The sequence below is a fragment of the Castor canadensis genome, chromosome 11 (genome assembly GCF_047511655.1).
Source record: "Castor canadensis chromosome 11, mCasCan1.hap1v2, whole genome shotgun sequence".
Taxonomy (NCBI): Eukaryota; Metazoa; Chordata; class Mammalia; order Rodentia; family Castoridae; genus Castor; species Castor canadensis.
The window spans coordinates 73,752,292-73,766,028 of NC_133396.1; the positions used below are offsets into that span (position 1 = coordinate 73,752,292).

General features: G+C 33.5%; 1 protein-coding gene across 4 annotated transcripts in view; it reads left to right on the plus strand.

Moving 5' to 3' along the window:
- Nucleotides 1–13,737, plus strand: part of Brinp3 (BMP/retinoic acid inducible neural specific 3) — a 425,930-nt gene that overhangs the window by 370,204 nt on the left and 41,989 nt on the right. The gene's annotated exons all lie outside the window — the stretch shown is intronic.

Here is a 13,737-nt window from a genome sequence, read left to right on the forward strand (position 1 = left end):
TATTTAATATATGACCATCGTCATCCTATACACACTTCTTTCACAGCTCTAGTTTGACATTTATTACCTCTAGGAGTTTTTAGAAAGTGAAGCTTTAAAAAAATTTACATTGAATAAAAATGGATGTGAAAATAAATGCTAAAAAAAGAAACTTGTAAAAAAAACCTGGGAAATCAGTGTTAATTTACATTTCAATTAAAACAGTGTGATAAAAGCATTATTGTAGAGAGTTAAATAATTTGAAGAAAGAGATATTCAAAGAGGGAAGGCAAGGAAAGAAGTTAGCAGAAAAATCCCATAATATAAGTATCAAATTAAAACTGCAACTACTACATTGTTAATTCGAGTAGAAAAGGAGGTCATATGAGATAAACAGAACCTGCAAATATTGATGGCTAAATATGTATCCAAAGAGACAGTGAGTTAGTTAACCAATATTTGTTAGTCCTTTAACTATATTGCTAATTAAGTCAAATATCTGAGGAGTTTTTCCAAGTCAGATGTATTTAGCAACTTTCTTTTATGAACAAAAGGTAATGAAAAGTAAATGGTAGCCATGCAATGTTGTAGATATTTTTGATTAAAAATACTATCTTAATATGATTTCAATGCCTTAGAATCGCTCTTGGACTATTTTTCATAATTAAACAGATGAGAAACTGCATATATTTCTTAATGTTATTAAATGAATAGATGTTAACTATACACATATTAGTCTTAATTATTTCTAGATTTAATTTTTAGTACATTTGAGGATAAGATAATTTTGTTCTGCAAAAAGTTGGCTGCTATAATAATATATGCATCATTTTGCATATTTGCATCTTGATGTAGGTATAACAAATATTTTGACATTTCAAATATAGGAAAATAGGAAAAATATAGAATATTTTTTTATTTCTTTCTGGTTTTGGTTCTTTGTTTGTTGAGATAATATCTTGCTATTCATTTCAAGCTGACCTCAAACTTGTGATTTTCCTGCCTCATTCTCCCAAGAGCTGGGAATGAAGGTGTGCACTGCCATGTCTCATCAGTAGATAATTATTTACAATGTGTTTTATCTGGCCTTTTTGATTACACTATAAATGTCCTACAAACATTCAAATGAAATGACAAATATAAAATAAGTCTGAACCAATTATTTATTTATAATTTGTAAACTACTCTTTCCAAAGTCATACTTTGAATGAAAGCACTAATTATAGCTTTGGGCTATGATCTATAAATCAAAGAGTCAGATGCACATGCACTGGTCATTTTATTAAATGCAAGTATATTTGTAATTGGCATGACTCTTGCTATTTCTTTGGAACCTGGAGGAGACACATCTGTCCTGTCATTCCATTTGCTCTGGAATTAAAACTGCTGTCCCCATCTAGCCTGCCTGGTTTGTGTGACTTCATGGACCTCTGGAGCCTCCTTTCCAGCTCTTCCTAGCTCTACTGCTTAGCAGCTCCTAAGTACATCATGCGTTCCCAAAATTGTAACTGTCTGCCTCATTTCAACTCTTACTCTTCGCTCCCTATAGACTGATTCTCCACACAGTAGTCAAGATGCTTATTTGGCAAAACCTGTTTGGATTTTTTTTTTTTATCCTCTGCTTCCTTTTTCTCCAAGGCTAAAACACAAAACCTTTTCCTGTGTTTGACATCATCTTGTTTTGATGTTGCAGCCACACTGATCTTTGTTTTCACTTTCAAACCAAGCCAAGCACCTACGCTCTTCCTGGCATACATGCCCTTTTCATAGCTGTTCACAGACAGCCTGTTCTTATCATGTAGCTCACTTCTCAAATATCCTGTCCCCCAAGAAGCTCCCCTAAGGCCCCTTTCCCACAGTAGCTCTTATGCAGGATTCTCTAGCACACTTTCCTCCTTGCCATTTCATAACACTTATGCAGAATGAAAGCCTGAGTGGGACCTTGTCTCTTTTGTATTACTGTGTTCTTAATCCCAAATACATGTCATGTTTGTTTTATCTATCAAATTTGTTTTTATTGAATTAAAGAAAAAAATTTGAATTTACTATACCCACCAGTCCATACTTACCATTGTCTATGTATGTCAGGACATCCACCATACTTCCCATCTATTTCCTAGTGATATACCTTCAAACAATGTGTAATCCCAAATACCATGTGCTGCTCAATTTTCTGCCTATGACTTGTGATGAATATTCTGTACCATATGTTGAGAAAGTGAACTTCTGAGTCATAATGCATATGCTTATTATCAATAAGACATAGTTGGTTTTAACAAGTATTTCTTGAATTATTTACCACTATGAAACAAACTTCCCTACATTAAAGTTTTACCCTGTGGGTAAATGTAAATTTCTCCCACATAGTATAATAAGTTCTTAGAAAGTAAACTTAGTTTACTTTAAAAGTATAATATATTAGTTATTTATAACTACATAACAAATTAGCCTAAAGCTTAGTAGTTTAGGGAAATAAATATTTATTATATCATAATTTTTGAGGGTCAGAATTTTGGGAGGAGCTTAGGGGGATGTTTTTACTTAATTTCTCATGAAATTGCAGTCAAGCTATTACCCAGACTACAAGCTACGAAAGCCTGACTGGGGCAGGAGGATGTACTTCCAAAGTGGCACATTTACATGGACATGAGCAGGAGTTCACAGATACTTGATGGGTGGCTTTTGAGTGTCCTTATGACATGTTTGTTGGCTCCCCAAAGTTAATGATCCAAAAGAGTAAGAAGGGAAACACAAAACACAAAGCTTTTTTTTTTTTTTATTCATTACTAGGAGATTGACCCCTGGGCCTTTCACATGCTAGGCAAAACATTTTGTTTGCATTTTGTTTTTGATATATGCATTCAAACTCACCATCCTCCAGCCTCTTCCTCCCAAGTAGTTGGGATTAGGATTACAAGCATGCAATAACAGTCTATTAAAACTTAGTCTCAGCTGTTAGAGACATTGACATGTTCACCGTCACTCACCACAAAATCCATAAAATTTAACAAATGCTGTAAATTCTGAATGAATACTAATTTCTTATGCTTTATTTATTACTTTAAACATTAAATATCAACATTGTGGTTTGTGCTGTTCTAAGTGATGTTAAGAGTAAAATGAATAATTAGTATTTATCCTACCAGGGAGCTTAAGTTGCATAGCAAAAACCATGAGATGGGTTAGCAAGGAATGAGACAGGAATACACTGGTGCTCTTGACACAGGGTCTGGAATGTAGTAAGTGCTCAACAATTGCAGGTTGGAGGAAACATGGTAGGGGATGAGCAGCAAGTCTGTCCTCTCTACTCTCTACAGGACCTTTGCAATGCACATTCTCCATCTCTTGAGATGGTAAAATAATGGCTAATGAAGTAAGGTCCAAAGGCTTACACACACTAATTGTAGTTAATTAACTAGTTATCTTACCAGAGGGAGTCAAAATGGTTTAATGAAAGACTTAAATTGAGTAAAACAAACAAACAGACACACACACATAGAAAAAACTGAACATGAAATTCTGTCCCAGATGTAGACTTTTGGAAACAAAGGAAATAAAGACAGGAACAGAATAAAGAAGAGAAAATTGTTGGTTGTCTTTCAGTTTGAAGGAAAAAGTCATGCATATATTGAAACTACTCAAAGATCTGTTAACTTTTCCTAATAATTCAGAAAAACTTGCATACTGGAGAGATAAACAAATAAACAGAAATCTTCATGGCAGAAGCAAAATTGGCATCTAGATAGGCTTCTAAAATTCTTTCCTGAATATGGACTTTACGACAACATCATTTTCTTTCACCTGGTAAATTATGTGTAAGCAAAACCTCATTGAGATTATATATTCAGAAATTCAGAAGACACATCCATGACTTCAGAATAAATATCATTCTTAAGTGATGCTTCTCTAAAGAATGGATTTTAGATCACCATGAGGCTTTAAAATTAGAACTGTCTGATTTATGCTTATACTTACCATCATTTTTTATTCTGTCTTGATTTTATATGTACACTATGTATAGAATTTTCTGTGCCATTCATTGTGGTATATGGAATTACTATAACCATTTCTCTATAAATTCCCTCTGACTTTTGAGAAAAAATGCTTGCAGAGTAAGAAAGACTGCTAACTAGGTAGCTAAAAACAACCTTTTGTTTGCTAACATCATCTACAGTTTAAAAGTCTCCATCATGTCAATAGCATTCTTATTCTTCACACTGGGCAGGCTGCTCTAAACACAGATTGGATTATTATCCTTAGTGTTCAGAAACTGCACCTGTTCTTTTTCAATGGTATTTAAAAGAAAATAATGCTGTAATTATCTGCTGCATGAATTACAAGTATCCCAGAGCTGGTGCATAATATAGCACTACAAACTAAAATTTTGATTCAATGCTTTATTTGCATGTAGATGACCGAAAATATGTCTCTCCATGCACTCTTCATCTACTAGACAATAAAATTACTATTATTTCACTTTGAAAAGACACTTCTGGTTGTTAATTATTGGCTGAGATGGGTAAATTTTAGAATCAGTTTATATAGAGGAAACACCAGGAAGAAGGAAAGGAATGATAGAGTAGTATCTGTCATTAGCCTTCTCACACTTCTGTCCTTAATCCTGATCTTTACTTTGATGACAGTAATAGAGGAGTTGTGTGTAAATGAGATTATCAAACAAAATTCAATCTGATTAATTTATGCTTTGACAGAACTTGAGATTTATATAAATGAGAACCTAAGTGAAAATTCTATTCCAATTTCTCTGTAAAAACATGGTAGATATATCCAGTCAAATCAGGACTTTCAAGTGTTTATTCCTATGAAACCATAACCAGACACATGTAGAAGTTCTTAATCTTGTTTTTCAAATTGTACTTCCTATTGTAGAACTGGCATTTGCATATATCTTTCATTTGATCCAAAATATGTCAAGCCTTCATAAACACACGGACTCCACAAGGACTTTCCAAGCACTAGACATATTTAAAATAAGTTTCACTCGATAGCTCTTTGTATCACATATGCCAGAAAATTGGTTTGCATGTCATAGACTTTCTCTTGATTCTCTGTGATACTTCAGGCATAAACAAAGGCATTCCATTCTTAATTTGTTAACACATTTGTTAATTTGTTAGCCATAGTAAATATCAAATAAGAGTTAGCACTGGGAGCATATTTTATTAACAAATGATGTGCTTGGTGTATGGAATTATATCATAGTCTCCCTGCTTTATCAGTTATTAAGCAGATTTCCCTTGTATGAAATTAAGTTCTGAACAAAGTGATATTTCATTTCTGTGAGACAAATAGAAGAGAATGATAACTTTTATCCATTAATCAGCCTGTGTCCGTTTGCTTTAAATGAATCTGCTTATCAATAAGAAGCTGTAATAGCTAGTCCGTGGCAAACATAATTGAGTTATTGATTATATAATACATAGCAACTGATTAATAACATTGTAATAAACAAACAAAGGTTTTAAAATTTAAAGGAATGTGATTAAAAGCCATTTAAGCTCAGGCACAGTGGTTCACAGCTGTAATCCCAGCTTCTCAGGAGACAGAGATCAGGTGGATCATGGTTTGAGGTAAGCTCAGGACAAAAGTTAGTGACATCTCAATCAGAAAGCCAGGGTGGTAGTGCATCCCTATCACCCCAGCTACATGGGGAGGCCCTGGGTCGGAAGATTGTAGTCTGAGACTGGCCCTAGACAATGAAATGAGACCCTACCTAAAAAAAAATATATATCTATATATCTATAAGCCAAAAAGAGTTAGAGGTGTGGCTCAAGTGGTAGACCCTAAGACCTGAGTTAGCCTAAGACCTGAGTTCAAACTCTGGTCCCAACTTGTCCTAAACAAGACAGGCAATTTAGGAAAGCAACTGACTATTTCTGGGGACTTACCAAATGATAACATTTTGTGCATGTTATCTAATATAATCCTTGCCATAAAACATAGTTTTTATTACTCCATTTATCTAGAATGAGAAACAATTCTCACAGAAGTAATTTATGAATTTTTGTATGACCATTAACAGAACATCTGCTTTATACATAGTATCCATGTATTCCTTTCCTTAATTTTTCTAGCTCCACTGTAGTTAGGTAGGGCCGAGAGACCAGTTTTATTCATTGGACTGACATCATCACTGGTGTGTATCACATCATAGCACTGAAGAGGCAGAGAAAACCCTCTAATTATTTTTCTCCTACCCTAGTGGTCTTGGAAACCTCCATTTGATATGGTGGATAAGGTTATACCAATATAACACAGATACCATGCTTTCAATGATATAATAGTAAGACCTTGTAACTCACTCAAGCTATAAAAAAACAGTTATCAGGAACTCTGCTTATTGTAGTGTTCCAGCAAGAAAGACAAAACTGAGTTGTACACTCATTTTTAGGTTTTCGTTCCGGAAGTGACAAATATTACTTTTATTCTTCCATCACTAAGAACATTGATTTGGTCACAGTGATTGTTGCTTTTATGTGTCAAATTAACTGTACTCTATTATTCAGTTACTCAATCAAAATTATGGAAGAAACAAAAAAATGTATCAACCCAGTGTTCAGAGTTATAAAAAAAGGGAAGAAGACAGGAAGAAAACAAATGCATATTTCTAGAACTGACATTTAATTATATTATTTTGCAAAAGACTAATCTTTGGTCTTATAAAATATTTTGAAAGGTGTACTGTGTTGAATTTTTAAGCAAATAATTTAAAATATAGATAATTTTATATTTCATAAAGAAGTTATTGGCCACATATGTATTTTCATTGGGTATTCCTTACCTAGGTAGATAAACAGATTAATCTCCAACTTTACAGAAAAGATTGGGATAACAATGGGGGATAGATATGATCAAAGTACATTACATCTGTGCATGAAAGTGTCACAGTGAAACCCATTATTTCATAATATTAAAAGACACAAAAAACATTAAAAGTTGTATCACCTGTTCAAATATGTTACTAACTTGTTAGCTCAGAAGTCAAAAGTAATCATATAAAAATGCATGATTTTATATTATAGATTCTTCAAAAAGAATCTTAAACTTCAATGTACAAATGTATCCACATTTCAGTTTTATTCCATACTGTGCTGAGATTAGTAAGCTTATAATTCACACCTTTAAGAAAAAAAATGACCTCTGCTCATGGTCAAGTCAAATACTTCATTTTTGTAAGAGCTACTTTACTCCTTTAATGACTGCATGGATAATCATTTGTTAGGTGACTGTTTCCCTCACTATCCTGTAAAAACAAATAAAGGGTGGAAATTGTGTCTGTGCTTGAGTTTGAAGAATCCCAACATGCTTTGTCTTATGTAATGTTTATTCAAGATGATTGCAAGAATATGGGCAAAGAACAAGCAACAAATAAATGCACAAATTATTTCATATGATAATAAAGTCTATGAAGGAAACAAACAAGTTGATGTAATGACTGGGGAAGAGAGTGCCATTTTGCATGGAGAAACCTCTCTGAAGAGGTATAATTTGAACAAAAATATAAGAATGAGTAGAATTGATCATGTGTGTCTTAGAATTGAAATAGTGAAGACAAAGACACTGAGCATCTTCTATGGACTGAAAATGAAAAGATTTAATTCTGAGGTGTACTGTGCCATGGAAAGTAGAGATAAGTAAATAAAGGTAGTTGAGGTATATTAACAAGATATTCCACTGGGTTATCCAGAAGAACACAAAAGGATATGATGGTATTTTCAGATTGTTCTTAGGTTGGAAGAATTCCTATCAGCATGAAGTAAGACAAAGTCTCATTGTTGAATCTACTTTTGTTTAATATTCTGCTCATATTGTTGTCTTTAAATATAAAAACTTAAGTTCACCATTCAAATCAACCCTAGACATGTTAAGTATATATTTATGCTAAATATATAAACTCTCTTGTGTAAATAATTGGGTAAGACTTTCAGGGTTGGTATATTGGCTTCTTAGTGTGAGAGTCCAGCTCCCTCTACATATAGCTCAACCATTTTCTCCACATAGCTTTAATCTAAAGGTACAAGATAATAACTTCAAACACCACTATAGTGACTCCATTCCAGCAGCAGTGAGGGAGAGAAAGAAAAAAGCAAAAGTCCATCTCTTGTATGATAGCTTGGTCCCCAAGCCTAACAATATCATACCAATTACACTGTAGACACCAGAGCTTCTTTATATAATTGTTTTACTTCTTACATTAACATACATTAATAATATGAGGAGTTTTCATCATGGTAATTCCACACACATGTACAGTATATTTTGAACAAGTTCACCCCCTCCTGTATGTTCTCATTATGCCCCTTCTCTCCCCTTTTTCAAACATGGTTTGGTGGGTTTCATTTGCCTTCATATATTTATATAAGTAGTATACTATGATCTTCATTCCTCTGTATCCTTTCCTTTCCTATCTCCTTCCCCACCAGATAGTCTCCACTTCACAGGCATGTACCATCATCACCATCATTATTATGATTTAGGTATAGGTTCTACAAATAAATAAGAACATGTGATATTTGGCTTTTTGAGCTTGATTTACTTTACTCAACAAAATGATCTTCCGTGGCCAGACATCTAAATGCACCCTGCTTTAGGTTATTTTAACACCAAAAACAGGTAAGAAAATTTATCCTTTGGCTGACTGGCCATGTGCTCTGCTTAAAAGTACATTGCTATACAAAGAAAGGAAGATGAATATTAAAAAACAAATTTTAGCCTCTGCCATATCATCCCATTGTGATTTTAATTTTCAAGTGTTAGATTCATTTCTGGAAATGTAGCAAGTTCCTTGCAATATAATCAAATGAACTGTTCAGAAAATCAATTACATATTCTGAATAGTTGTCTCAGTCCCACTGCTTAAGGCTTATTCATTATCAGCAAAGACTTCCTGTTAATAATTGTTAAAATGAAATGTGCAACATATTCTTCAAGGAGAAATAGATATGTTTTTAAATGAATTTTTAAAAGAAAACAAAAATATGTGCAAATGTCTTAGAAGATCTTAACAAAGTATTACATACCTATTTATAGATTATATATGTCCATACATAAACATGCTCATTTTTATCTCTGTAGAAAGTACTTCATGACAAAGCTCTTAATTCTATTTTAGTTTTTAATGCTTTGAAGCAGCATGACCTTTATGCAGTTGAAAGGACCCTAGTTAGGAGTTGGAATACTTATGTTTGAGGCCTTGTTCTACTTCTAATTATCTGTGCAACCTTGGGAAATTATCCTTGACAATCTGGTTTCAATTTCCTCATCTGCCAAATGAAGGTGTTGAACAAGGTGATCTCCAAGGTCCTATCCTGCTCTGATTTCCATGATTGTCTGACTCCGGGTACATTGTGAATGCTGATCTAATTAATTTTCTTAGTCACCGTCACGGCACTCAATGGAATATTTTTTTTTCTCATGATGTTGAAGAAGCTGATTTATTGTGTATCTATAACGATTTTAGTTAAGTATTAACACTAATTTTGGCTTTCTTATAAGGTAGAGTTAAGTTTAAGAGAATATTGACAAATCATTTGAGAAACATAGTCCTCTCTCCTCTTCTTTCATCAATTTTATACTTCTCTGCTTCCTCTGATAAGCTGTGAAATGGTGTCAATTTGTCTACCCACAATGTTATATATAATGTTTTATGTTTCAAGTCTGTTTCTTAAATGCATAATATAGATAAATGAGCTTTCTAAAATAGATTCAAGCTGTTTAAAATGGAGTAATTTATTTAAATACCATAATATTTCAATGTTGTACTTTTCATTGTCAATAAATATTTACTAAGGAACTTTTATACACTGTAAATTTTACTCTACTATAAGAATGAAAATGTGAGTTATTTCTATCAGTTCCCAAATGCATTTGGAGACATAAGGGGATAGACTGTATATAGTATTCATATATTTTAAAGACTTCAGGATCACTAAGAAGTGAAGGAAGTGAAGAGGATTTGAAGGTTCTCTCTCCAGCTTACCCATTAACACAAGGGTGGAACATAGGCAGATTTTGATACAGCTGTCTGAACAAGGGAAATGTTTTTTTTTTTAAGTTTTGAAGCAAGCATATGTAGGTAATAATTAGAAGAGAGTACTTAGAAATGGGCACTGTAACACAAATTTTAGCAATTCCTGAGATATGGTTATGAGGGCCTTTACTATTGCACTGGGAACTTAGCACTCAGCTAAGTGAATATATGTGTTGTTTTTTCTTTTGGCTCAGTGATACTGTGGTACTTTTGGGAAAACTTAAGAAAAATAAATTCCAATTTGTGACATTATAAAATCATACTTAGTGCTACTTATAGTTAGTATTACTTGTAGATATTACTAATATTTAGCATTAATATTAGTACTACTATTTAATACTACTTAGTACTGAATGAGGTAAACAATAAGTAATAACTATTTCACTAACTTATACTATGTACTTGGAGACATTGAAAATATTAAGATAATGAAATTCGGTAACTGGCTCAATAGGAAGAAGGTACCTGGAATTCTGACAATTTACTCCACTTTCAAGCTAATATGCAAGCTTATTGTCTATTATGGATGTCTAAAGAACACACAAGACAAGCAAAGGATTTTATTACTTATAACACAAAAGTTTGATCAGTATATCTGCATCAATTCCCCTTGCTTCAAGTTTATAGAAGGATATGTGAGAGGGCCCCATGGATGTCTTACATATGATTGGGTTTTTATCACAGATAAGAAATTGAAGGCGAAGAGTCTGACACTATTTGAGCTAACAGCAAGAATTATAAGGACCAGCAAATAAGCAAGTCTCCTTCCCTGGGGTGAACAATTATCCAGCAATCATCACCAGGTTGTGATTGTCTTGGCCTACTTGCCTACATGACTAGCTATAGAAACTTTGCTCAGTGTCAGAAGACAGGTAAGTCTTATAGTCTGGCTCTATCAGCAACAGCGTGCTGGAATCTCAGGTCCCTTGGCGATTGTCGGTCCTAACAGAAGAAGATTCCAAAGTGATTTCCAGATTCTGTACACTTGACTCTTAGCTTCTGAAGATTATGATTTCAGGCTGCACCATCTTTGGGATGTTGGTGACTGGACCAAACAAAGCACTATCTATGTATTACCATACCTAGATATCTACTGGTTTCCATGGTAGGCCTGCTTTAAGTAATTATAACAAACTAAGTGACTAATAAAAAACTTATTCTCAACATTCTGAAGTCTAGACATCTGGCAGGGCTATACTCCTTCTGAAGACTCTAAGGAAGAATCTGTCTACATCTCTTCCTACCTCCAGCTAGTTGCTGGTGGTATTTGTGTTCATGACTTGCAGATTCATCACCTCAAGCTCTGCCTCATTTGTCACATGACATGACTTTTTTCCACTATATGTTTCTCTGTCATATCTTCTTCTTATTAAGATAGAAATATTTGGATTTACAGCCTATTCTAACCTAGCATGAACTCATATAAACTTTACTAATTACAACAGCAAAGACCCTACTTATAAACAAAGCCAGATTCAGAAATTCTAGGTGATATGAATTTGGAAGAAGACATTATTCAACCCAATACAATATTTATATCCATATCTAGGCAATGAATATGCAAATGAACAAATGAATGAATTCAAGATTGTATAAGTATATGAAAACTGGATCCACAGACACAGAAGAAATATTGAAAAGACAGTAGGATTCAGTACTACACATGCTGAATTTAAGTTGGTAATGGGACTTACAATTGAAGAGGATTCACAGGCTGTTGGAGATATAAACTGAATACCATTGTCACCTCACTGCCAACCCCTTATTATTCTCCCCACTAGTGCTGTTCTTTTGGTTCCGTTTATCTGTATTATGTTCATATGCCATTTCCATTGGCTATTTCAGTGCAGAAGGCTTGTACATTTTAAAAACTCCTCTTGCAGTTATTACCATACTTACAAGTTTTTTATTTTATATTATATATTTATCATGATTATGAATTTCTAGTGCAATGGGTACTTGTAATTCGCAAAGAAAGTGCTGATTTGTCTTTCAATCTTCCCATTCCTACTTTTCCCAGATATTATCTAAAGTATTGCTGAACAGATAATTAGAAGTTAAATAAGCAGTTATTGATGAAATTTGCAAGTTTTCTATAACAAAACTAATTCAGATTTGCCCTTATTTTCATATATTTAAAATTAGGGGAACTGTAGTGATACAATTTTCTACACTTGTTTGCAAAAATATTTGCTTCCAAATTTATTTTAAAAAACATTTGGTATTCATCAGAATTGGTTGTTTCAGGTTTCTGCAATATGTGATTTGCTTTTTTTTTTTTTTTTTTTTGTGGTCCTGGAGATGGAACCCAGGGCCTCACACATTCAAAGCAAACTCTGTACCACTAAGTTAGGCACCTAGTACCTGCCTTTTTAGTCTACAATTTTCCCAGATCTGTGCTTTTAGTTGTATAACACTCTAGGAACTTTTAGTGTGGCTGAATATTTACAAATATTTTTGTTTCATCTCTCATATTAATACACTATTTTCATTCTTTTTACATCCTCAAGTAGCAAAACACTTTTGCTGTGCTCTTGGCTCTACTAGAATCAGTCTGCCATTAACAGCGCAGGGCACAACTCCTGCCTCTTCTGTGTTAGATTCAGCAGGAGGTTGCCTCTTCAGAGTTTTTTTTTATAGCTTTGGCAATGTGCCTGATGTTCTCAGAAGTTCACATATAATTTCATTATGTGGCATTTTCACCTTGGTTGACTATGTTGTGCTATGGTGAATGATGTCTTGTTTGCATTTTCCAAGTTTAATTTCAGTTCTGCATGATATGTCATCATTGAATATAATGCTTTTTTTTCTGTCTACAGATGTAGAAATTCATTTTTTGTCCAAAATATGTGCTTAATTCAAATGATGCTTTTGAAAGTGCTATCTTTTGTTTACAAATAAGCAATTTTGACAAATCCTCCATTTAATAACCACTGCCATTGTAAAGTTTTATTGTAATGATTGTGATTATTGGGAAATGGTTATTAAAATGACAGTACTTATGAGATGTGATTGAAGATCCTACTACATCCTTTCTAATACCTTATATTTTCTAAAACACATATCCCATAAAATAATTTATTTTCTTGTTCTTTTTCATGGGCTCTAAAATCTTGTTACACAATATTTGATTGTGCTTCAACTACAGTGAAATAAGCGTGTAGCAGAGGAGAGACACTTCTAGGAGGAATGAGGAAGTCCTGAGGTCTTCAGAATTCCGTTTCGTTACAGTTTAGAATCACTAGCTGTTTATGAGTAGTCTTTGAATTCTGTTTCAAATTTACCTTTCCAAATGTCCAGCTAAAACATTTAACCACTTCTTACTCACAAAAATAAATAGATAAATAATGAAAATAACTGATGTAGTATCTTGAAGGAGAAAGAGAAGGAAATGCAGATGTTTACTTGCTAGATTTTATACACTTACAAATGAACTTATTTTATTGGAAAATGATGTGGCAAACAGCTGTCCATTGAGGACCAGTAGACACTGAGAATGGTGACCCTCATCCTCACCAACCAGCACTGTGAATGGCTGAAGGGCTCTTCTCAGATGGGTGGTATAGTGTGTGTCTTAAATGCTGTTCAATGCAGGATTTGGGGTTCTCAACTAGGATATTTTATAGTACTGAAATATATATATGGAAAGCTTTAACAAATCAAAATAACCCAAAAGTGCAATCTACTCATTGCTTCTTTCCCTATCC